Source organism: Polistes canadensis, unplaced genomic scaffold, assembly GCF_001313835.1.
Source record: "Polistes canadensis isolate GaletaPanama2010 unplaced genomic scaffold, ASM131383v1 scaffold_11, whole genome shotgun sequence".
In the NCBI taxonomy this organism is placed as follows: Eukaryota; Metazoa; Arthropoda; class Insecta; order Hymenoptera; family Vespidae; genus Polistes; species Polistes canadensis.
Window position 1 is genome coordinate 1,379,544 of NW_014569558.1, and position 27,912 is coordinate 1,407,455.

General features: G+C 36.4%; 1 long non-coding RNA gene across 1 annotated transcript in view; it reads right to left on the minus strand.

The window, feature by feature from the left end:
• Window positions 1–27,342, minus strand: part of LOC106793159 — a 182,953-nt gene extending 155,611 nt beyond the window's left edge. Inside the window, exon 1 of the long non-coding RNA XR_001382383.1 lies at window positions 27,321–27,342. This is a non-coding gene — a long non-coding RNA (uncharacterized LOC106793159). The remainder of the gene's footprint in view (window positions 1–27,320) is intronic.
• Window positions 27,343–27,912: the final 570 nt, after the last annotated feature.

Sequence of the window (27,912 nt, forward strand, 5' to 3'; positions counted from 1 at the left end):
ATTGATACACCATGTTCCTTATTATTCCTGACATTTCTTACTTTAAAGTTAACCTATCGCAAGATGTACCATATCCCATTGGTTCACAAGTTATTGCTTTCCTACAAATTTACGGCTACTCTTTGGACTAATACTCATCGTCTATTAAATCATTTTCAAAACTTCAATTTGAGAAAGTAGACACTTCTTAAGTGGAAATGTTTACTGGGAAAATTTTAACATTTTACAAATTTTACAGAAAAAATAATCTGAATATTTTCTATAATTTGTTATCATTGGAATACATTTATTCCCCTTTTGTTTTTTTGTTATTTTCAACGAAAATATATCGAGAAGATCGAAAGAGCAGAAAATGGGATTATTTGTTAGATAAAAATTCCTGATTCGAGGGATTCGCCAAGAAATGGGAAAGAGACTGGCATAACACAAGAGGGGAAAAGTTATAAAGCCTATTCGGCATGCTGTGTATGAGTTAACCACATTTCCATTCGAGCAACGTGCGAGCCAGCCGAGCGTGTCAGGGCTCTCGGAATCGTAAATAACATTTGAACAATTAACGCATCCGACAAGGGGCGTGTTCCCCGTTGACCGAGCAGACACCGCCGATGGCGTTTCTATATCTACCTCCGCCCCCACTCACCTCGTCGAATCCTGCTACAAATGTTGTATATTCGCGCGATAATAAAGATTAATTTTTTTTTCTCTCCAGGATTTCTAACAAGAGTAAAGCAAACACCAAGCAAAAGTTCTATACCATCGAACAACCCCTCAATATTTTCCAACGTTCTACTATTTTAGGGGCGCTTAACTCGATCATTTGTCTCTCCTCAAATTACCAAGATAGATATGGTAGGAAAATCTTTCCCCCGCGAAAATCCCTCCTTCGTTCGTGCCACTCTTACGGACGATCATTCTCTTCTGCGTCTTTATGGCTAGAAGAATCTCCCTGCTCGAGCCTTTTATCCGTTTTGAATCGTTTTGATAAGAGTAGAAGTAGGTTAGTATCAGGGAAGACTTATGTTAAAACAAACTAATATCACACATGCTTTAAGTATATAGTCACTATCTTGTTATATACTAATCAAGAATTTTATTGTTTTACTTTGATCGTATCTTTATAGTGTGTATATAATATGATATACAATAGTAATATTATATTCATCGATTATTTTCTTATATTATAAGGAATTAAACAATAAAATAACTCATAGGAACGATCTAGATAAATATAAGAATATAAATAAAAATTTATAGAAATTCTAATGTAATAAAAGATATCACTCGAAATCACATATTTGCAAAGACGTTTACGATCGCATTAACGATTCCCATAACAATATTGTTATAATTCGAATATCCTTAGTAAGATTGAAGATTTTATTGAGGTGAACATTCTTTTTCTTTCCTTTCGAATCGAACGTCGACTCTCAGATTTCGCGAATAAATGAACGGGAGAGGAGCATTTACGGGACTAGAGGAAAATCGACTCTTGCTATCTTCGTACACGAGAACCTCTTAACGTTTGTTCGTCCCTTCTAAGAGAGGCGCCGAGCCAAAGATAAGCTCGAAGAAAGATATCTTCGAAAGACGTCGAAAATCCCTTCTACAACGATACGACGCAATTTCGAGTTAATGCACGACGACGATTTTCATGACGCACAACGACGGTGGACCGATATATTTTTCTATAAGATTTTTAAATTTGTTTTTAAATGAAAAAAAAAGAAAAAAAAAATAAACAAATAAAAAAGAATAGGTAGATTAAATAACTAGGACTATCAAGTAAACAGTCGAAATGCTTGGTTAAAATAAAACGAGTCTTCGTTATATTATCTTTCCTTTTCTCTTATTTTTTAAATAATATTAATATATGTATAATATTACGTGGTACTTTTTCTTTTTTTTTTTTTTTTTTGACTATATTTTATACATTCTGAGTTGACATTTAATTAGGAAATCAAAGAAAAAAAAGGAATATATATGGAGGCTTATTTCTCTTGCATAAGATGTAATATTTTATCAATGACCGATCATTAATTATCCGTAGTACCAATGTTCAATTTGAAGAGAAAAATAATCTTAAAAATAAAAAATGTAGATAATTTTTCGACGGTATAAATTTAAAATTAGATTTGAAAATCATTCAAATCTTGTCCCCATCTTTTATAATATATGTATTAATAAACGATATTACGAGAGAATCTCACAATGTGAACAATTTTCATAACCAAAATAAATTCGTAAAAGATCGAAACTCTAAGATGAGTGCATAAGAGGAATTTATTTATGGTACACCTTTCGTTGGCACGTTGTGCTTGCAAGAATACGAAAGTGCAAGATGATAGTCGTCATTTCTCTCTCTCTCTCTCTCTCTCTAGGCTTTCGCGGCTTCGCTGAAATAGCAGTGTATACATCGTTAAATGACGTCATCTAATGAAGCTCGCATTAATACGGTATTTATAGTGAACTCCCGCTCGTAAACCTCATATTGAGTTAAATCGATAAATATAGAAACCAGTTTGTTACTTTTTCGTCCTTTTGATAAAATCCAAACAATCCGAAAAATGACATTAAAAAATGAAGATTAAACATTGTTGTTTATCCTTTCTTATTCATTCTCATTTAAAACCAATACGACAAATTCGTATCAAATACTTTCAAGTAAATCGAAATGAAAATAATAAAAATGAAGGAAAAAAATATTGTTAATATTAGACGACGATAAAGGTGGATGGCTCATCGAAGAACGTAAAAGGAAAATCGAGGAGGTGCAACGTGGAGTCGCGACTCGTGTAAATGGCCTCTCTTTCTCTCTCCTCTTTCAGTCTTCTTCTTTCTTTTTCTTTCTTTCAAGTAGTGGAGAAAGGGAAAAGGAGAAGGGAGAAGGAAGCCGAAGGTGGATGGCTCGACGACAACTGGTGGGGGTTAGGTAAGAAAAAAGAGAAAGAGAGTGACAGAAAATGGAGGGAGGACACTCGAGACACGTAAAGGTATCTAGAAAGGGTGGTGGAAAGAGAGAAAAGTTTCGCTCGTAAAACGAATGGAAGCAAAAAAGGAAAATTACATTAAGAAACTCGAGCGTATATAGTCGGTAAGAAGGAGGTGCGGGATAGTAAATACGAAAGGAGGTGGATGTGCCTTCAAACTGCCGGTATGCCGCATGTTGTTTTTCGTTAAAGAACAAGAAGAAGAATCCTCCCTCTCCTCCTTCAATCTTCACCCCTTTTCCCCCTTTTTCCCCATCCTCTCCTTCTCCTTCATCACCAACTTGCCTCATCGAGTGGATCTAACAAGTTTGACGGAAGGTGCGAAGATAGATAGGAAGTTATACGAGAATATGGGGATTCAACGAGGAAAATTCATTAGTCTTATGGATCAGTTCCTTTCCATACTTCTCGTTCTCCTTTTACTTCGAAAATGCGTTTATAAACGTTGAATAACTATACTTGTTCGAATATACGACTGACTAAAATTTTAACATTTATCAGATAGGATGGAACTTTATATTTCAAACGGAAAAGTTGATTCTTAATTACTTTAAATAATGTGTACCTTGATATATTTCACGTTGCTTAATTTTATGCCAATAACTTCTTATGAATACAAATAAATAAATAATACGTATATTTTATACTATGAAGAATCGTATAAATTTAAAAAAATAACGAGTACACTCATCAACATAAGGATTTATTTGACGAAAATGATTTTAACAGTCGTATGAAAAGCCGGATTTTCGTATTCCTATATATGAATAAAAGAGAAAGAAAAGTGAAATAAGAGAACACGTTAGTCAGTTTCGACTGCAGAAACGCGAAACGAATTTTGCGTGTCGTAATTGCTCTAACGCGTTGCATATAAAACGGGCAAATCATCGAGAGAGGGAGAGAAAAAAGGAAAACGTCGAACGTCGCCTTATAAACTCGTATTCATTCGTTTTACGAAGTTGTATTCGCTCGTTACATCGAAAGGCACTTATTATGCAACATTCCACTCTCGTCTTCGAAATCATATAAACGGCAAAATGTCTTTTATGAGCCTTTAGAGACTCATTAATAACGAGAAACGCCTCATTTATCCTTAAATATTGAAATGAAAGTGATAAAAATATGTTTCGAATCGTTTGAAATATTGACCCCCCTCAAACAAAGAAAAAGGACGTTCTATTCAGCAACTTATTTTTTTCTATGATTTAACCCCTACGAGTATCGAAAATTTTCCGAAAAGAAAGGAAGAAATTGTAGAAAAGAGAGAAAAGTAGTAACAAGATGGCGAGTTAAAAAGATGCTCGTAAAAGGAAACGGGTTGGATTGAGAAAGAAAGAGAAAAAAAGGAGAAGAAAGAAGATGAAGGAAATAAAGATAGGCAGATAAATAAATGGATAGATAGATAGATAGATAGAGAGAGAGAGAGAGAGAGAGAGAAAGAAATCTCTTAAAGATCTTATTGGAATAGCAAACGCAAGATTAAACAAAGGAGTTCTGCTCCCGAAGGAGTCTGGGTAAACTGGTGGCAGGAAGAGAGTGGGGGAGGTACAAAGACAGAAGGAGAGAGAAAGAGAAAAAAGAAAAAAAAAATACTGAGGAAGAAACGAAACGGTCGACGTTAGCTTTAACATACGAAATACGGCAAGGTGCGAGTAAACGAGAGGGTGAGACGAAGAAGGAAGGAAGGACGGAAAGAAGAAAGGAAGGAAGGAAGGTAGGCAGGAAGAAAGGAAAGAAAGAAAGAAAGAAAAGGAAGAAAGGGCGATGGTCTGCATATAAAGTGGACGCGAAATGAACCGGGTTACGCCGAGGCGGTATACATAAAAGCGTGTGTCGGTGCCTCCGTACCAACCAAGTTTGCTTGCCTTTTTCCTCGACGTACTATTTCGTTTACATAGAATACACGCACGAACGCAAAATCCTTATACATAGTTATATACTTACACACATTCTCTCATCAATTTCTAGCTAGACGCATACAGGATATACAGGTCGTTTCATTCATTGGCTTCAATTTCATCTCTTATTCGACATTACCACCGTTGATAATATAGGATCCTTTTTTTTGTCCTCACGAAAACATTATCAATTTTTCGACTTTAAAACGTTCCCAAATGGGAAGTCTGATACGATTCTTGGCAATACTCTTGTTACGAGTAATATGTTTAAAAGATAAAAGCACTTATACCAAGTAGGTATTATTATCTATTTATTCTTATTAAAATCAGACTCGTATATCATTCGATATAGTCGCGTATATCTGTCCAGGGTGATTCCATCCAATGAAATCATCGACTTTAATGGCGATAATGGCCGTGCTACCGAGCTTTATCTTGGGACAATGCGTCTAAAGTTTACAGACGAAGGCTAAGGGACGTCGAACGGTTAGCCACGTCTTATGGGCGTAAACCTTCGTGCTTTCTAAAAATACCAATATCTCGCTTTGTCCCGACGTAATAATATACTTTCGGAGAACGTTTAAGTCGTTTCTTCGACACCGATTATCTTCCTTTTTACAAAATATATTTTCTATTTTGATTTCGTAAAGGCAATATACAATATATTTCGAATTTTATTTAGATTCGTTTGAAACGCTCGGATAAGCAAGAGTATTGGAATCTTCGGCACGATTATATAAAACGGTTTCTTTTTTATGTAATATATTCTTTTATATTTAGAAGATTTCATTTTCAAATGTATTCACCTTTGAATAGTAATTTTTCGAATAAGATGATTTATTTAATAAATGAGAATAAAATGAAAAGTATATATTGATTAGGCTGTACTTTTTCTATCGTAGTATGCAAAGGAAATATCATAAAATGGAACGCCCTGTACGGGCTGGTCGTTTCGTTGTTCGCGTAGCACCTCAGCGTGAATAGGAGGAAGGTCGGAGCCTGGTTAAAAGCGCGCAGGGTGCTCGCAATGGCCGACGATTTTCAACTTTTGCTATCGCCACGCCGAGAATGGAAAATGGAGAATCCCGCCGGCGGGATTCTGCCTTAGGATCCTACGCTTGGATTCACAACTGACTGTAGCTATATATGTACGTATGTATACATGTGTATGTATCAAGGTATATATAAACATATACATGTGTATGTAACAGAAACTGAACTCGTTTAGTTCGAAACTTTCTCGAGGACTCGCTACTTTTCTTGTTCACTCCTCCTAGTATTGTTTTTTCCTTCTATATCACTTCAATCAACATTTCGAATAATTAAAATACTTTTATTTTTTATGCCAACAATATAAAAAACATTGAAACACATATACATATTCCTTATTATACATTTAAGGAATAAAAATTTGATTCAAAATAATATTTAAAATGTATAATTTGTTTTTCCAAAAAATTTATCGTTCGATATTTAATTATTAATTATAAATTCCTTATGATACGATCGAAAAATTTGAGTAGTATATTCTTTTAATCGCTATCGAATTAATTAGAGATAGCAAGACACATGTTTCCTCAAGCTATAACGAGTACTTTTTATTGCGAGTCTCAAAGAAGAGAGTAAGTATATATATATTCTCCTGTGTGTGCTTTGAAATCTCGACGGAATGAGAAACTTTCGTTAGCAGCTGCAGCCAGACGTTCTCGTAATCGTTGAAACGTTGCAAGACGGACGATACATTGGGAAATGAACACTTTGTCATTAAATCTAAGCTTTTAACTCGACATTCTTCACGTTCTCGTATCGATTTTTCTATTACTTATATTCAGTGTCTTTTTTTTATGAAGTATAACGCGTTATAACGGCGTTCCGGTAACTTATTTTCAGAAAAAAAAAAATCACTGCTTATATTCTTTCTCAAAAATGACTGTCCCTCATGGGAAGGAAACATAACGAATCAGAATAATAGAAGATACACATTTACATTCTAAGATTTTATTTCATTATATGGAATTTTGCAGTTGAAAACATCTTCAACTCATTATGGTCCTGCAAATAGCGAATAAATGAGACACAGCACGAGACTAGAATTTGAGAAGATAGAAAGTAGTGGGCAGCGGGAAGCGGGGTGAGATACGAGGGGTTGAAGAAGGATCGTCAAAAGTCAGGAAGCTTAGTCGTAAATTCTCAATGGCATTTATAGTCGGTCACCTCGCCGCTGAAATTCTTGCTAGATGAGAAAACGGATCGTGCAACGAGCCTCGGTCGTTTACTCCGTTCCAGTATTCCAACTATGAGAATTTCACGTTGGATAAAGCGATTTAATGCGAATCTACAGAATGGGAGGGAGGAACGACCGCCTTATTCGTATTAAATTTATTTTACTTTCATTGATTTTTATATGAAAAGCAAAATATAGGGTAGACATAACTCATATAGCGTGCGACGAAAAAATAAATAAGCCAACGTGGAATATTTAAATATGCAAAGAGATCAATTATTTCGACGAAAATTTGTTATTGAAAACAATCCTTAATTTATATAACAAATTTTTGACTCGATTACTCTATTCAGAATATGCAAATATTTTTCTAACTAATTATTCTTATCTGATTATTTTCGATATTATTCACGTTTAACGATATTAACTATCGTTATGAGATTTTCGTCGTCATTTATATATTTACAATTAGTTCGTAGCAAAACTTTGGAAGAGAATGAGAATTCGATTCGATATCAAAACCCGTACACGTTAGACTTTTCTCACGATTACGTACGTCTGTTTCTTTGTCTCGATTTTTACGTGAAAAAGAGAAACGCTGATCGCAAAGTGCAAATACAAACTGGACGATTGCAGTTGGGAGATGGTACAAAGTGGTCGTAAAAATTCCTATCGCATTGCCAATAACGGGGATACTTTTAGCCAATTCGAGCCAACTCGCGACAAGATTGAATTGGTAAAAATCCATAAAGCTTTCGTTGTGGTACGCGGATTGTGAAAATGGGGACATTTTGTGAGAAATAGGACTGTGAATACCGAGCATGGCTTTTATATATATACTTTTACTACGTACTATATAGAGATATTTTCAATTCTTCTCTTTGTTTTCGATCACCTATCGATCGCGATCAATTATAGTACGTGAAACGAATTATTAAAGAACCTTTCGATTCTTCGGCATCAACGAATAAATTGGTAAAGTATCGCATGTAAAGTATCATCGTTATTCTTGCCATCTAACGAATAATAATTGGCTTGAGTTACACAAAAATTTACCCATATTTATGTTACCAACTATGGTTTGATGGTTCTAATGATTGTATAATATAAACATTGTTCTTCGGGTTAATAATTATATTTTACCAAATAAAAATTGCTAAATTATAGGATTTAATTATTTTAAAGGTTTGCTGCATAAATTTTCCCATAATTAAGAATCTGTGTTAAATAACAATAAATTATTCGATAACAAACTCGCGTGTTTCTCGACAATTTTTTAAATTTGTACAATACAATTCATTTCAAACAATTATTACAAAATATCAGAAATAATTCACAAATTTGGATAGGTCAAATCACTTATCATTAGCGATAAATCAATAATCCTATAGTTAAGGAGACAGGAAGGGTCGATAAATGGTATCATGTTGGATTTTTGTAGGAACAATCTCGTTGATTGGAACGGCGGTGAGGAAGAAAATTCAAGGATTTTATCGGCTTTCAGGCGAGTCCGTGTTACATTGTTCAATCTTTATGATACTGCTATACGTCCGCCGATCGCGGATTCTCCGGAGCAACGAGATTGCAGTAGACTCATTTACCGTCTACCCAATCTTGACGGTCGGCTATACCGAGCGTCGTTTTTAGATTTAACCTACCCAAATATGCAAATCGCCATCGGAGAGTTTTGCGGAGAGAAAGAGAAAGAGAAAGAGAGAGGAGACAGAGATAGCAGAGATTCCTGAACGAGAATGGCCGATTTGGTTGGCTCGCAGAGAGGGAGAATATAATCCTCGCCTATGGGAGCTTGTGGGCGGCCAAAATGAATGAGCAAAAAGGACATCGGAAAGTAGTCCTGCGTGCGCACTAGGTTCCTTTATCTTTTACTCCTTTCATCTTTCTGTCTTTATCTCTCATTCGTGACTCAGTATGGTGTTGATCGATATTCACGAATAGAGAAATAATACTGGTTGCCGGACAATGTTACGTTTATGAATTATATTATGAGTTAAGGTAGCGAGTTCCTAAGTATAGAAAGTATGATATAAATAAATGACTATCGTCTAAAGTTTAACGATCTAGATGGTTTACAACGATCATTTATATCTTCTCGCGTGGTCCCGAGAAATGATGTACTCCGGATTTAAAACGTGCGAGTCGAGTTGGTCTTTCTCGCGATACGATATTCAGAAATAACTGGTGACTCGCATTTGGATTTACGAATACTTTCAATTAATGGCTCTAGTCGATAATTAATATCGCTATTTTGATTGGCGAAATCGATCTAAATAAAAGTTAAGATTATTTATTTAATCTATCTCTTTACTCTCAGGCTACAAGAGCTCGAGTAATCGTGATATAGATTATACTTTGCTATAAAAGGACGCAAAGTAACATTAAATTTGATCGGAGATTTTAGAAAAATCAGTGTCATTTAAGAAAAATACGTATTATGGTAGCTAATAATCGTCTTGCTGGCTGAAAGCATAATGGCCGAACGAGGCGGAGTTCTCTGCGAATATTTCTGTCGGTGGTAGAGAACGCGAGCAAAAGAGATATCGAGCGAAGATGAAAGAGAAAGAGAAAGAGACCCAAAGAACGTATAGGGGGAGAAGAAACAGGCCGAGTATTAACGATCGTTCCTCGATTCGACGAAAAAGAGAATCCGGCGTTCCAATTGGAGTCCTCCTCTCCTTCCTGCTTTAATTAAAATCAGAAGTTGACGACCGGTCCGCGGCTTCCCTTTTTATCAAGCGGACCGCGAGAGACATCGCGTTTCCTCCTTCTCTTCTAAACGAACAAAATTGTTTTTACGAGTCTCAAGTAGCGAGTGAATTCTTTTACGGAGGTCGTCGAGATCGCGCCGGATATGATTTTCCTTCAGCCTCCCACGCGTAAGCGCGAGCCGTATGTTTATGAAGTTATACAATTTTTCTTCCCGCAGGACAGCACTGCAGGGGAGGAAAGAAGTACGGGAAACGTAGTACTTATTTAGATTACGTATGATTTCAAGACGAAAAAAAGGATTAAAAACGAGAATACGTTCCTTCGTTAATAAAAATCTATCTAAATATAACCGAGTCGCGTTATTTATTCTACTAGTATTTTTAATATCGCGTTATCCTGAAAAACTGCGAATATCGGATAATTAACACAAACGATATTATCTTACGCGTATATACATCTTTTTTTTATACTTTCGCTTTGCAACCATGGGACAAGAAAATAAGAAAACAAAATATAAATAATAAAGAAAAGAAAAAGAAATATTTAATCGTTTCGCAAATTTGCACGCTTGTCTCTTACATTAATCGAGAACTGAAATTAAACAGGCAGATTAAGAAGTCTGGCAAGATGTAGAAGATTATTAGCCTCCCTTTCGATGGAGAGAAACTTACTTTGGAGTCGTACTAACTTCAGGAAAAAAGGTTGAAAGAAAATCGTTTGGGAAAGGACGAGAGACCTTTTTTTTTGTGTAAGTATATAACTATTTACTTCGGACTGTGAAAGGGAAGAGCAAAAAATAACGAAGAAAAGGATGAGAGGGAATATAACTGAGCTTATTTTTATTTCTTTTTTTTTTTTTCGATTCTCTGCTATCAGAAGTCCGTAATTAAGTAACGGATAAAAATTTAAATTAACGTCGAATATCTACTATCGTCGGCGGTCTTTTCGACTGAGACTAATCTACTAGTATTTTAAGAACTTTATCATAGCTCCTTTTCTTTGAACAATTCAACACTACTCACTTTCTTTCTCCTTGTTTCTTTTTTCTTCTAACCAGATTTTTTTTCGACAATCACATATGCTTCTCTCTCTCTCTCTCTCTTTTTTTTGTCTTTTATTCTTTCTTTTACCTTCGTTCGAAGATCTGTGAATATGTAGCAACTCTTTTACCGAAGATCGGCCTCTTTTTAGATAACATCGAGGATCCTTGTAATAACCTATATAAAAATAAAAGGAGAAAGGATGAGGACAGAAATTATTAGAAAAATACTTTCGCGAGTAGGTGCGATTCTATTCGTCGACACTTCACGACCACCACCGCTAACATTTATACGACATTTCACGAAAGTACCCTTTTCTCTTTTGTCTTTCCGAACATGAAGATTTCTAAAAAAGAGAAAAAGAGAGAGAAGCGATAATATCCATTAGCAAGATACAAGTTTCCTCGATGTTTCCTGAGGTCCCTTCTCTATAGGTACAACTAACAATATACTTTAAAGTACATGCTGGAAGAGACCCTTATCGTAATTCCTACATCGTTCTCCTCGTATCTGTGCGTAGGTACGCACGTAAATACGTATCGTACTCTTGCTGTTACAAAAAATAAAAGAGAGAAAGAGCAAGATATAGAATGGAAGAAAGAGAGAGAGAGAGAGAGAGAGAGAGAGAAAGATGAGAGAACAATAATATTCATTAACAGTGTACAAAGTTCGAAAGCGGACTTTTCATGTAGCGATATTCAACGATAATCAGGACCTCGAGCATGCATTACTATCTATATTGTCGTGGCTGGGAAACCAGGATATATACCAAAGAGAAAGAAGGAAGAAGAGAAAGGGGAAGGAAGAGTGTTTGAATGTGGAGGAAGTCATAGAGAACCGGTGGAAATAAAGACGAGGGTATAGGTGTCGGGGGATGGACCATTCCCCGTGACCATCCCATGAAACCGAGTGTAGTCCAGGGTATAGTAGACATTCCCCACCACTCGTAGCACGAGGGAATTTTATTGGATCTATATATATATATATATATAAAGAGAGAGAGAGAGAAATAGAGAAATGTTATAAGTGGAAGAGCGTGCGAAACGTACCGCGTGTGCTCTTTCGATGAGGATGCAAGGGGGCAAACGACAAAAATGATGAGTAGAAACGAGGAAATGTTATACCATCGGAGCCGCACGGTGTGTGCTAGCTTTTCATATTAAAGGACAGCTGATCGTCACTCAGAATAAAACTAAAGTAAACCCACCCTGATGTAAGTTTCGTCTATATGTTAGATGTAAATATGGGAAAGAAAAATATGTTCTTTTAATATTCCTTATAGTATTTCTTGTATAAATTTATTATTTTCCTTCGAGATATACGTAGGAATAATACAAGGTAATAAGTATTCCGATTTGTATATTTCCTTTTCCTTATGTTTATGCATGTCGTCTTAATTATGTGTGCAAATGGTAGGAAAAAAACGGCCCCCTTTTATTTTTACGATTCTTGTATTCTTTGTTAAAGTTACATAATATTATGTTACGTTAAGATACCGGGTGAAGAATGAAAAGCTGAGATTTTTATATGGAAACTGAAATACCTCAGAGAAATACATACGTAATGCGAGATATACGTTTCTTTTTTAATTAACCGTGACACATTCACTTGTGGTTTACGTATATTATTTTAGTATATCTTAAACGTTGATAATATTAGAAGAAAAAAAATAAAGAAAGAAATACAAAAAATAAAATGAAAATAAAAATTAGAAACATTTAGAATATGAGAAAATTAACCGAATGAGAAATTAGTCATAAAGGTAGGACTACTATATAATATTCGATGTTTTCGAATGATAAGAGTCGATAAAAATAATATTAACCGAGAAAAGTGAATGAATGCGATCTTAGTAGCAGGTATCTAGCCTCATGTATATTAGACATACATTATGCATACAATATCGCGTATATGGTGGTCCGCGAGTAGAGCATTAGCTCTATCTTAGCGTCCCCGTGATTCACGTTGCTCGTAAATAACAGCCTAATCCAAGAGAGCTCGTTTCCACGGTTATCCTTAGGTATGCACGACTATCCACAAGAGCTTTGCGAAGGAGACCAGAGTGCTGCCTTTGCTGGATCCTTGTCGGTACTCTTCTCTGAATTTTCTCTATCTCTCTTTCTCTCTCTCTCTCTCTCTCTCTGTGGAATATTCTCCTTTAGATCTAAGACTCTTTATTCATTTTTTTTCTCTTTTTTATCTTTTCTTTATTCTATACGACCATTCACCTTTCGAAGGACGAATAATAAGGAAGGTACACCAAGAGCTACAAATCTATACATCCGAATGACATCCCCGTATACGTGCGTTCTAGCAACGAGGATGACGTTCAATATAAAATGTAGAGTAAATTTGAATCATTTCGTAGCTCGATACCCACGCACGAGGACATAGCAAGAAAAATAGAGGAAATAAAAAAGAGAGAGAGAGAGAGAGAGAGAGAACCGGATACGCTGGAGCATGTCACGCGAAATAAGATATTATAATCTTGTGGTGAATCATAAATATTACTGCGGCGAGGCCGCCGGCATTACCTGATGCTGTAAACTCGTATAACGTGTTACCTGGGTCAGAATTGGAAAAGAAAGAAGTAATCGTTGTAGTATTTTTGATGGTGGTGGTGGTGGTGGTGGTGATGGTGATGGTGGTGGTGCTGGTGCTGATGGCGGTGTAGGTGGAAGGGTTGGAAAAGTGGTGGTAGTATTACGCATCCCTTACCGGTTTCGATCCGGCTTCCCTTCTTAAATTCATTATTAGTTTAATGCTTAAATCCGCCCTTGTTACTTTACAATATTCAAGTTATTTCAGAGCTTCGAGACTCGTCGTATTTGCTTGAGAAAAGAAGAAGAAGAAGAAGAAGAAGAAGAAGAAGAAGAAGAAGAAGATGAAGATGAAGAAAGAGAGAGTTTAGATATACGTAATCTAGATTCTCTCACAACATAATCATGTCGACGTACTCTCATTCTTTAATATTTATATTTGTATCTTAATATATAATATCATTTTCCAAATACCTGCTGTATACTGAAATATCTTTCTTCAAAGGAAAAAAATAAAAAAAAAAATAAAAGAAATAGAAATCGTTTATACTTGAGAATAGTTATCGTCGGATACGCATTCCTTCTTAACTTGATCTCTAAGTCGCTCTAAGTAGTTTCTCGACGAAAGAAATCGAATAAAATTGGCATCAAGGAGTTGCACGTTGGAGTATTCGTTGCAGGCATAAGTCGGTAGATTCCTATTTGCTTTACTTTTATCTTATATATATATATCTGATTTTGTTACTTTTATTTATTTATTTCTCTTCTTGCATGCATAGATATAAGTATATGTATAGCTTTTCCGCAAAGGTAACGACGATCGTTAAGAAGCTTAAGAAGAAGGAGACGTCGTAAAAAGTCATTAATTAAGAGAACGCGACTAGCAACTCTCCCCGTGGGTGGTCGACATTCGATGAACTTCGAGGAACGATGAGAACCTTTATTTTTTTTCTGTTCTTTTCCTTTTTTCCTTGGTCCTTTCTTTCTCTCTCTCTCTCTCTCTTTACCGAAGTCATTGAAATCGTTTCGCATAGTCGATCCGAGAGAGCGCTTTTGTTTTGCTTCAATGTTATTCCAGACTGCACTCTCGAACTTCGAGAACTCTTCTCCTTGAGGCCAATGATCGCTACGCAATGATATATAAATGGCCGTAAGAAACATCGAAAAAGCACCTTTAACTTTCTTACCAATACAAAGCTAATATAAAACCAAAGCTTAAGTATACACCTAAGTAAATACGTGGATAATATAAACGCGTTATTTTTGATAAAATAAAGGGCTTTTTTCGAAAATGCTTTTTTTCTTCTTTTTTTCATCGGAGTTTCGAAATAAGGGTTATTTCAGTTTTTCAATTGTTATGCTTACGTTACTTTATAATAAAGAATAGAACGAAGAACGCTTCTATTCTTCGTCATAAAAAAAAATATCTAAGAGGTGAGAATACACAATGGTCGATTTTGTTATCTCGCAATATGTGACCTGTCAAAGCTGAAACTTCTAGAGATAGTACCACTCGAGTGGATTCTTGTTCGTTTCTTCACGTGCACTTTCGAAGCTCACTTGACGCGTCTGTTTTCTGTCGTTAAAATATGATTCCGAAGTCAAACGATGTATGGTTTTCGTCCGGATTGGTCCATCCTATCGGTGTCATATGAAAGAACCTTTTTTTTTCGTTTCTTTCTTAAAGGCAAAATAAAACAAAAAAAGATGCATCACAACAAAAATGTTAATTCGTTTTTAGCCCTGTGGATACATTTAGGTTACTTTTTTGCTCGGTCGTATAGTTCGTGACGTAGGATACGACGTAAAGATGAAACAGGGTGGATTATACAAAGATGGATCCTATACTCGTATCTCCAGCTCGTACTTCCATCGTCAAAAACATTGATACGTTGGTACGCACTCGTTACCCGCGCTTATTTAAATCGCACCTCCCTTACCTCTTATTTCTAGTCGACACCCACAAAGTCTTCCTCTCTCTTTCTTTCTCATACTCTTATTCTTTCTCCTTCGTATCTAAACTATACTAGAATTCACGGTGTTTCATGCATCCGAGAATAAGCACGACCGTATTTTCCTGAAGCATACGAGGAAAGCAATGCACGAGGACATTACAACGTGGCCGGCTGTCTCTATTCCATGTAAAGGGTGTCCCTTGCGGCACTAGAATAAGTACAAGTATCGCAGGACACATCTATTTACTCTCACTTATATACATATACATTTATATACATATATACGTATACATATGTTGAAATAAAGAGCAGATATGAGAGAGAAAGAAAAAATAAAGAAAAAGTAACACATGAGAGCAGTATACCTACTTTCCTTTCTCTAACTTTTCTTTTTCCCTCTATCTCGCTGTGAAATGAATCTGCGGATGCATACTGCTCTTTCTGTTCCTCTTTTTCATCTATCCTACCCTACCCTACCCTACCCTACCCTACTCTTCCCTTGCCTCTCCCCCTTCCTCTCTTAACCCTCTAAACCCCCTTGCCCCTGCTTGTCTCCTCCACCATCTTTTTCTTCTTCTTCTTCTTCTTGTTCTCGGGTCGTCCCACTGCTCGTCCAAAACTGTTTCTTTCCTCGTCTTTCTCTCATTCTCCCTATCTCACTCTCACTCCCGTGTTTTACCGAGCGAGCCACACGAGAATACATATTTTACAGGCATTCATGATGGCCGCCGCGCATCTGTGCGAACCTGTCTGCCCGCTCTGGTGTTCGCTTCGTAAGCTCAACCCCTTCCACTGAACGGAGACTCCTCGTCGGTCCTTCTGACCTCTCTCCAGTCCTTAAAGTCCTCCCACCCCTCTCTCTCTCACTCTATACTTTCTACCCCTCCCTTTTCTTTTCTTTTCTTTTCTTTTCTTTTCTTTTTCTTTTTTCACTCCTCGAAGGGATATTCGAATGCAACATCCAAACGTGGCGCTGCTGCGCTGCATCCAACTCGTCCTATGGACTGACGACTACCTTACTTTACTTTATCCAGTGCATAATGCATATACTAACTCTTTTATATATTTTTATTTATCTCGAGAATTCATAATTAAGCCAACATAGCTCATTAACGATATCTTTTTCTTTCTCTCTCTTTCTCTCTGTCTCGTGAGTTAAGTATCTTTGATTATTACTTAAGTAGATATTTATTTACTTGCTTTCTTAAGATTTTTGCTTTCTTTATTTAGTAAAAAAATTCAAAATCATTGTATGTGTATAAGATTAAATATATTCTTGTTTGAATAATATAAACATGCTTATATTATTACTATTATTATTATTATTATTTTATCTTTCGAAAGAATTATTTCTGTGAGAAATCGATCGGTTAAATTCATAAGACATAATACTATTTCGTCGAACTACCTTTTACCAATCACAACATCCGCGTTTCTCTTTAATCAAAGAACATTTTCTTGGTAAAAATGAATAGATATAAAACGTCCGGGTTCCTCGTCCTCGGGCAGGAAAAGAGGACGCAAGCGGAAAGGAGGGAATTTCTCTAAACTGAAATTACACGTAGCGGTAATTACGTAATAAGGCTTGTATTACTATACATTCTAGTGTAGCATCAGTTGAATACGAGTTGAAACGGTATCGCTAGTCGAGAGTTTAGAGAAGTATAATAACAATTTAGGAGAAGGTAGCTGCTGTTGTACTTGCTTTTGTAGACCGATCGTTGTTTTCTACGTAAATACTTCTATACACATACATTCCAATGGTAGGGATAGCTAGTGTTTGTGTACCAAGTCATTATTATAATTACCAAAGACTCCTAAGATTTACGTGGTTGGTATACATATATCCACATCTATACGGTCGTTACTACTCTGCCGCAAATATTATCCCGTTTTACTTCTTTAAATCATTTTTTTTCTTTCTCTCTCTCTCTCTCTCTCTCTCTCTCTCTCTGCCTTTTCTTTTTTTTCTTACTCGCTCGTTTTTCGAGTTTTACGATGGTTTACCGAGCGATGCGCGCGCCAAGTTATTGGTCAGCGATTTTAGCGTAGCCACCTCGCTTATGACTACATTCGAAGCACGAAGCCTTAAAAAAACGTGAAAAAGTATATGTACGTATGAGAGAAAGAAAAAGATAAAGAGAAGACCCACAAGAGATCGAATTTTCAACCGGTGGCCTCGTTCTCCTTTCTTTTTAGCCAAGCCGGCCGATTAAGTTCGGATTTTCATTGCTCACGCCTACCATAGTAGGCGTCCGTTCTTTATATGCAGTATCGCCTAACTAGACGTCACGAGTCTCTAAGGTGCATTCTCCTTTTCTTTACCTTTCTTTCTTTCTTTCTTCCATTTTTTTTTTCTTTCTTTCTTTTCTCATCTTCGTATTTTAAGATCTTAACTGTAGTAGAAATTTGAATATCATGCTCCAGTATATTTTTTCGTACTTCTTTTCTCTTCGTTTAAATTATTCTTCGATAAAAAAAAAAATAGAAGTAGAGAAAGAGAAAGAGAAAAAAAATTTTACGATATACCAAGGCCAAGGTCGTCCGTGCAATCTCGTAGAATTTTAATGGCGTCTAGAATTATCTATGTTATTTGACGCTTGTCTGAGTCTAACGCATTTCTCTACTTATGGATACTACTTCAATTATTATTTCCAAGTTCTTAAAGCGAACCTATATATTTTCCTATATGATAGAAAAGAAAAATAGAGGTTCGCTTTAAACGGAAAGTAAGTCGAAGTGTTTTTCAAAGAATCCAAAGGTACGTTTTACCTGTCTCGATTCGCATCCATAAAAGTACCCTTTTGCCGAATACTCCGTGGAAGCACGATTTTCACTCCGTTAGTCGCCTCGTAAAATACGCTTTCCGGGTGCCCGGACATTGTGAGAGGCGTTTAACGTTTTAACTATGACTAATAAAATGCGGAAGGTAGGTAGGCCGAGTTACCTGTTGGAGAGTTAGTTCTTTTCAGTTTAACTGTAAAAAAAGATAAATCATATACAAACGGCCGTGCCGAGATTTAAACTTTAATTCCTCTTTTTATTTGACCTTTTTCTTCAATCAATTTGATCCTCCTTTTGCTAATCGTGCTAATTTAAGAACTATCGTAAAATATTAACACACATATATACCGTTTTATCGGTGTCGGAGGAGAAGAAGAAGAAGAAAACAAGCGGTCAAACTAAAATTCCTTTCTTTCTATCTCGATCTAGGTTTAGTGATACGCTATATACAACAACATCTTCTTGAAATGGGCAAAGAATGAAAGTGCTGGGCAACGAATCGAACCAAATACCGTCGAGCTTAACGGTGGATCGATTCCCTCAAATTCCTCTTTAAGGACATCAATACACTCGATGCTCGTACAAGAAGCTCCCGCGTCTGCAAAGATCCGCTTGAGGGTAACTCCTACAGATGGCAGCAGCAAGCAAGGTGTTTCATTCGTATCGAAAGGTACACTATTTTTACTTAATTACAATTTTTTTTTCTTAATAAATAATTTGTTTAATCAAACATAGATAATAATTAGAGATTAATTTGTTTGTAATAAATTTCGCTGAATTTAATGCTATAATTGTGACTGGTTTTTTTTCCTTTTTATTTTTTTATTATTATTACAATTTATCAAAACCATTATTCGAGCGTATAAAAAATTAGACAAAAAATGTGCCACTGTGCTAAAAATTCGAACGATCACTCGATTTATCATTGATCAGTTTAATATTTAACTACGTTTGATAAAAAATAATAATTATAGAGAACGAACAAGATATTCCAATAAAAATGTAATCTCGTATCTATTTCTTATTCAACGTGAACCTCATTCGCGGCTTTTCCGCGTATCTTTACGCGTAGTCTCAGAGACGAATGATCGCTAGCTAAGATGCAACAAAAGTGGTCCCATTTCTCGTTTTACCGTTTCTCTCGAAGCCTCGTAAAAAAGCTATAAAGATCGAGTAGTGGCACGAGCTGCACGCTTCCTCTTGATGGCTCGCGCCTAAATTCTATGGCGCGTGATTCGCGGTTAGGTACGAAATAGTGACAATTAAGAAAATGTAGACAATTTTTATACGTTCGAAATAGAATGAATTCAGAAATAAAAACAAAACAAACAAATTAATCGAATTGTATACACTAAAATTATACAAAATAATCTTTTATTTCGAATTAATTGTTTCATACAACAAATAACAAATATTCAACAATTATCTTTGCATTCTTCGTAATGGTGAATAAGCAATGATCGCCAAGTGTTATGCATATAAAACGGTCTTTCTTAAAATAGAAGGCAAAAGATAAAAAGCAAATTCGACTTCTGATATATTTTTATCCACAGATAGAAAAGAACGCAACAAAAATGCCTTCGTGTGCACGTCGGAGTGCAAGCAAAGGCAATGCTGCCGCAGGAATTAATAATTCTCCTTGGCGTCGAGTTACATGGTCGAATGTGAGTCGAATGGTCGAGGAGGAGTCTGTGTCTTGTACAATGCAGAACAAAGAGGGAAAAAGTAGGAAAAGAAGAGGAAGAATGACATCAGAGCGGGAGCAAAAAAAGAAGAAAGAACGCGAAAGAAAGGGAGAGAGAGAGAGAGAGAGAGAGAGAAAGTGAGAAACGTCAGTAGCCAGAGGCCGAAGCCATTTGCCATGAGAAACCGCATGGTGGCGCCAGAGTACGCAGTATCCAGGGGTAGCTAGCAGCTGGTGAAGGTGGTGGGATGAAGGTGTCGCGCGCACATTTTCCACTAAAATCGTCCAGAACGAAGGGAGAAGGTTGCCTGGGGGTAGTAAAACGCGAAAGGGGTAGATAAAGAGAGAGAGAGAGAGAGAGAGAGATAACAAAATGAAGAGGGGTAGTTCGACCTGCGCGTTATCAAAAGCCGCCCCTCCCATAGATATTTCACCCCGACCCGATGTAATTCCCCTGTACTGGTATGTATATACTACGTGTATATGTATGTGAGCGCGCGAGCACAAGAACGACGAAGAGCGTCGGCGTCGAAATTGCAGCCCGGTACCGAGTATGTCTCCCTCTTTTTCTATCTGATTCTTTCTCTTTAATTTTCCTTGTCTTTCATGCATTCAGAGGGAACTCACTAGGAGATACGTTTTCTTCGTGGTCTTCGTCGCGCGATGTTCCCGGGAGAAGGAGGACGAGGGTCCTCTCAAAGGATGAAATCTCGGTGCTGGTGGTAGTAGTAGTAATACTTTATAGTAGTAGAAGTAGATATAGTAGTAGTGGTTGTGGTGGTGGTTGGTTGCAGTAGTAGTGGTGGTGGTGGTGGTGGTGGTGGTGATAGCGGTGGTGGAGGAGAACACTTGGAAGGACACGAGGAGAGACATCGGACGGACAGGAGAGAGCCTTCGATATCATCGTGACGCCGCCTCGGGCGCCGCGACGCTGCCAGACGCCGACAGTCGAACGCGAGACGCGTCACGGTTCGAGCTAGCGCGACGAGTCCTCTTAGAATTCGCGGCTGCTTCCTTTTTCTTCTCTTTCACTATCTTCCTTTCTTTCTTTCTCGCGTACACTCTTTCAACTCTTTGTTTCTCTTTCTCTTGTTCTCTCTCTCTCTCTCTCTCTCTCTCTCTCTCTTTCTCGCTGATGGGCTCGTCGTCTCCTTCCTGCCACCACCGCCACCATCGTTGCATTTGGCTCTGCTGCTACCGCTGATCTTGCAGCAGTTCGCGAATGGAGTCGCAGCATATCCACCGTGAACGTCGTTCGAGGTATGCGGTTCGGTTCGACTCAACTTCTTTCACTTCCTATCTCTCTCTGGATTTTCTCGCAAGAACTAATGCTCTAAGTTACGCACTCAACGTTCTGGAAGGTCTTTTAAAAGGTTACCCGACTTTTGACAGCTATCCAATGGAAGAATTATCGAGAAGGTCGAACAAAAAACGGAACGAAAGACCACACGTCAGGTCAGTCATTCCTCTCTCTCTCTCTCTCTCTCTTTTTCTCTTTCTCTCCAGTCGTTTGTCAGAGACTTTTTCATAGAAAAACCTTCTCCCTTCGGAATCGATTTTCCCTCGTTTCCCTTCGAATTTTCGACTAAAGAGCGCGTAAGCGCTTGGACGTGCTACGCCAATACGCGTGCGAGTATCGATCGACTCTTACCTCAAGCTAACTCGTATTTCGAGAAACGACCACTCGCGATCCCCAAACAGCAGGCAACCGGTCCGACATTGCTGCACGTTGGGTATCCCTACTACCTGCGTACTTTTCTAATTTTTCTCTCTTATTTATTATATATTATATTATTATTATTTCTCTCTTCTTTTTATTTTTTTCCTTTAATTATTTGTTTATTTTCATTTACGACGTAAACAACAATAATTGTCTTTTTTCTTATTTACAGATGATCCAGGATGTGTTTACTTCGCGCAAGGATCAACGGAACGAAATAAAACTCTGACAGAAGAGGAAACTTACCCGACACGTAGTCGATCTGAAAGAACATTAAAGTTGTTTCTTTTATCGAGAAACGTATTAAATCAGGGCCGTTCGTTGCACGGTGATCAGCAGTTTCCAGACTCATCAGAAATATTATAATATTGGACTGCTACACGCAGTGCCAGACGACCTTGATGATTCGATCAACGAATGTCTTCAAATCTTCTATTTTCGACGAAATTTCGACGAAGCATGTGAAACCCCCTGCACGTATACTGAATGTATCCTGAGTGTATTCCTGTCCGGTATACCTTCAGTATACGTAACAGGAGGCTACACCGGACTACGATGGATTTTTCTCGTCACTTGAATCATCTTCATCCTCGTTTCTTCAAAGTCAGCGAATTCATTTCTTCAAATTGATTTTCTTGTTAATAATTCGTGCGAAATTAGACGTTAAGATAATCGTGTCATTAAATTATACTTAAACGTTGTACTCGTAATGATCGATGTAATATTCGTGTTTCGTTGCTTTTAGAATGTAACTCCGACGAACGTCTCGTCGAAACAATTTTAAGTTATTTATTGCGAACTTCGAGTTTCGAATTAATATAGAAATTTAATATAGTATAAGTACTTTATATAGGAGAGTTAATACATTATGCTTGATAATACAATGGCTGCGTCGCGTGACTATCATTTATTGTATCAACTAAACGACCAAAGATATGAATTACTTTTATCGACGTAATATAACGCAAGTCAATGTAATGTATAAATGTGTTTGAATATTACTCTTTCGAACAATCTAAGTTTTAATGATGACTCTTTGAATAAATTGTACGTACAATATTAAAAGATTCTGATTCAATCGTTTTAACAATACACCCACTGTTAAGACTTTAACGAAAAACAAAAAATTGACATGAAAAACTTGTTCGTGTATACGGAACGTTTTCCCAAGGCAAACTTGATGTTACAGGAGAATGTCAGTTGACGAATCACTATGATTCTCGGTAGTTAGTCTGCAGTCTGCTGTTAAATTAGAGATTCGCTCGCGTTTCATAAGAGCCTTCATTTAACCGTTTACTTACGATTACGTAATCCTAATTGCTATTAGGTCATGCATCATCACCCGTAACGTTAGGATATGAGCGCATAGTCGTTATTTAAAATGAATGTACTCGGAAATGTAAAACAGTGCATTTTCTTGATGACGTTATATGCGTTTTAATAGACGACAAGAAGAAATTTTGCGAAATTGATTCATAAAAAACACAAGATCGGCCAACTGATCAAATAATGCAAATACTCTTCATATCGACCGTACTGTTTTTACCGACGCGACCTAATCAAACTGGTCTGATTTGTGATTGTTAGTAATTAATTAATTTAACATGCGATAATATTCTTTTTTGTTTTTTAGATAAAAATACAGGAAATGTAGGAAAACAAATACGTGAATATAAAACTGGACGTTGAGAAAAATTTGAAATAAAGGGATGCTTCCAAAGATTGGGCCTTTGTATTTTTTTACAAGCATTTTTAAAAAATAGAAATCCTTTTTTTATGGCTCGAGAGAGAAAGAAAATACCTCAGAGAGAAAGTTTTTTAGTTACCTGTTTTAAAGGGTTAAAGAGATAGGTCGTAGGAAAAGATTGAGAGAAGGGTTGGAGAAAGTAAAAAGAGCATCGATGAAAAGGGTAAAAAATAGAAAGTTTGAAAAACTGAGGAAAAAAGGAGAAGGGATAGAAATGTTTTATAATCCTTTCGAAAAAAACTTCCGACTTGTTTAGTTTTCTTAAGCTCGTGCTCGAACAAACTTCGTGTTTTATCGTCGCGTAATCATGCTTCATATAAACTTATAATCAACAAACAAGATGAGTGTCAATGGATATGATGTAAGGTGAGTTAATTTTTTAAAATAACATTCGACTGAATTTTATCAAAACATGCAAATGTTTCTAATCGTTTAGGAAACTCCCAAATGTCTAGTCCCAGTTGATCATTTGCTTATTTTTTATTTATTTCCACGTATTTATACTCGTATAATTTCTTTTTCCAATGAAAGGACGAATATAAAATTTCAAATAAAATATTAACTTATTCGAAATTACATTATTTTGTAATTATTTTCTATATGTGAAAACTACAATTTTACTGAACTATTCATTAATTTTGTTAAAATTGTGAAAATTAGAATTTTTCACATAATGATAAACGTGTTACATCTCGTTGATAATTCGGGATAATTTAACAGATAAATCGTAAAAAATGTGCGATATATTGAAGTGCTTGAATGTAATTATTTTAAAAGCTTTAGCTATAATGGTTCTTTGCAAGGCAAGGAGGGTTTAACGGAGGAAAGAAAGAAAGGGACATTGTTTAAGAGGAAAAAGATGGAGAGAAAAGAAGAAAATAATATTTAGAACGGGGATTAAAAAAGAAATGCCGACAGAGGGAAAGGGAGAAAGTAAGAAAGTAAGTAAGTAAGAGAGAGAAAAATAAAGAGAGAAAGAGAGATAAATAGAAAAAGATATGTTTCACTATCTCGCTCACTCTATATCTTTTTTTCTTTCTTGTTTTAAGACAAGAGTATCTCTGATCTTTGTCTCTCTTGTCGGCCAATGAGTCGTCGTCCTCTTTCGGTGGCCCAACCCTCGGAGCAACATGGCCGCATCGTGCGAAACGGAGCTTAAATAAAAGTTAGGTCAAGTTAGGCAGGTCCTCCTGGATCGTAGCTTTAGCTCGCTCCAGAGAGAAAGAGAAAGAGAAAGATAGAGATAGAAAGAGAAAGAAAGAGAGGCGTGTTAGATGCCTCTATGGAAGAGACGGAGAAGGGTGGTGCCATGTAGTCAGCCATCATGGGAGATGCTGTGGTTAAGAAAATGCTCCATCCGCGTCTCTTTAGTGTCCGAGAAGACTTTCTTACTTTAACCGATATGTACCGATCTTGTTTTTACACTAATTTGTTTGATCAGAATGATTCCCAGATTAGATTATTTCGATTTGCGCGAATTGAATATATTCCTGACGCGAGTGCGACAAGTGTGTCCATATAATCAACTCGTATTTGCAATTCGGCACTAATCGCGAGATGAACGATAAAAAAAAGGGTCCCAAAATTAAATAGAACGATATTATTTTACGGAAGGTACGCTTCTTTTCGTATTTTTTTTTGTTTGCTTGTTTTTTCCTTTTTTTTTTTTGATCCAAAAGAAACGAGAAAAAAAATACGACGATTATTATTTGAACGCTAATATTGTATATAAATGAAAAAAAAAAAGAAAAATTCTTTTTTTTTTTTTATTTTATGCATACAAAAGTATCTACCCGAGCATCTCGTCGATGTATACTCGCAAGGACGTAACCGTGTGGCTTGATTGCAATTCTCTTATATACAGGCAATAATTTAAGCTTAACGATTTAAACTTATAACAACTTAACGAATTTCGCGGTATTAAGAATGAAGTGAGACGATAGTAAATTCTCCCGCTTGGAAGGTGGTAAGCTAATTAACGATCGCTCCTCGACGTTCTTTTAAAGCTAAAACGTCAGAGTGTAAACGAGCAGAAGAGAAACACGGAATTCCAATAAAAGTTCGATTCCCCACGTTCACTATAGTATCGCGTCGCGTAGATTAGATATTACTTCTTTTCTTTTTATTCAATGCGAAACTAGTCAAGGACAGTTCGTATTGCTTACAATGCCTACTTCTCTCTCTCTTTTTCTTTATTTCTTTCTTTTTTTTAAGCTAAAAATAATGAACAATAATAGAAAGAAAATAAGTAAGCGTACGATTATTAACAAAATGAGAATACAATTGTTAATCGAAAAGTTTGTAACAAGAAGAAACCTATAATAGAAATATATAATCGTGGCGTTAATAATTAATTAGAAATATTATCAAATGAAAGAGCAATCGTCTTTAACTGTGATAAAGTTTAAATTAATGGCGAATGCACGGAGACCCGTTTAATTAATTTCCACCTGTCTACCTTCTCTCTTTCTCTCATGTTTCTCTTTTGCGAAAACGACAGGAGATATTGAGCCTGACACGAAACGCAAAGTACATGCGCGCGTCAAGCCAACCATAAAAACGTGTACCGGATCGCGTTGTCGAGGTGCGAGTGTGTTCGTTTCGAGTCAGGAATATGGTCATCGGACATTTTTCGTCTTTGGGATCGCGCATACGAGAAAGGAAAGAAGTTAAAAAAAAAAAAATATGAAGAAAAAATATGAGGAAAAAAACAACAAGGAAAAAGGCAACGGATTGGGAAGGAGGAAAAGGGGTAGGGGTAGGGGTAAGGAGTTAGGGAGGGGGAGTGGAGAGACGAGCTGCTCGTTCGTGAATATAAATGGTCATCGACGATATCGGCTACTATAAATTGCCGCGAAAATCGTGGCTGCTTGTGGTAAAGGGTGAAGTAAAGTAACGAATTAACGGCACAGGGTGTGTCGCAAAGTGCAAAGTACCGCGTTCTTGGTTTGTGTTTCGAAGGCAGCCGCCGCCGACGTCGCCGTATCGGTGTCGGTGCCAATACCAGAACCCCACAAGCCACCACCTTGGCTACGCTTACCATAGCCGCCATCGCACTCTCGGCAACGTCTCGTTCTTTAAATTATTCGAAGAAGGAGTGAATTTATAATGCCGCTTACTCTTTTTACCTACCCCATCCTCCGATATAACCCTTTTATGAACTGCCCTTTTAAGGAAGTAATAAATTTAATATTACACTTGCTTTTTTAACGCTTTATATCTAACTGAGTAATCAACCTGATAGACGACCCTTACGAAGATTGTCAATGAAATTGACCGAATTTATTTGCGATTTCATATATTCACGTATTTAATTCATGTTTCACGGTTCTCTTTTTCGTTTCTTTTTTATTTATTTTGATAAAATTTGAGTAATTAGAAAATTGTTGTTATTATATTTATTATTTATTAAGTATTATTTGAATTTATAAAACCCTTAGAAAGTTCCTATTTTTATTACATAATACTTTAATCAACTCTGGCCCACACATTTTATGATCATTCTTATTAACTCTCGTTATTTTCTTGATTCTACTTTCTATTTGTTTCTTCCGTCTAATGTAACGACAAACTCGTGTGCCAATAGGGTGAATAAACGACGTTGCTCATCGGTCGTATTTTCAAGAAATCATTTGTTCCTCTTTCTTGTCTCTCCGTTCGAATCGCAACGGGATAGGATAACTCTCGAACGATGATAAAAATATGTTAGATTTCTCGTATTCATTCTCGTAGTTGTCGGTTGGAAAACCGATAGCCGCCACACACATATATTGCACACACATACAGAGGAGTTAAATTACTCGAGTACTTTATTACCGTCTTACGGGCAATTTCTTGCGAATTCAACCTATTTCTTTGACACACGATCATTTTATTTTCCCATAAATGCTAAGGAATCTGTTACACTCGATATTACATACAAACTACTTCCGACGGATACCGTTTTCTCTTGGTCTCCTTTCAATATTATTAAAAAATGAATAATCTTTTAAATTATTTGAAAATCTTACTCACCTCCGTATTGGCGAAAATCAAAGAACCACGCGACTTGGCATAACCTCGAGTAATCTGAAAAAGATGAACGATCGTGTAATGTAAACGATTATTATATCGTATAATTAATTAACAATTACTTATGTATAACTGCCTCGCTTTTAATTTGTAATTATTTATTACAAAAATCTTTATCGATTGATCAATAACTTATTATTTAATATCATTTAACTCTTCTCATTTCATATGAAGTAATATCATGTTATTCTCTCTTTCTCTCTTGCGCAATATTGTTAATTAAGTATCACGCAATCTTACAATCATCGACGTATATTCTCATGTTTAATGGCAATAATATTAATTAATAAAGGTCCGAAATAAAATCAAACGATTATAGTAGATATCCGACAGATTGGAATGTCATGTAATCGTAAATCGTATCTCCTAAAATTTTCAAGGTAAAAGAAGGAAAAAAAGGGAAAATCCTAGGACTACGTAAAAAAAAAGAAAAAAAAAGAGAGAAGGATTGAAGGATTGAAGAGAAGAAAAGAATTTAGGAACTAGTGAAAGCGCGTTTACGGACAGGTTCTAGCTGATGCGCTGCTTGACTTTT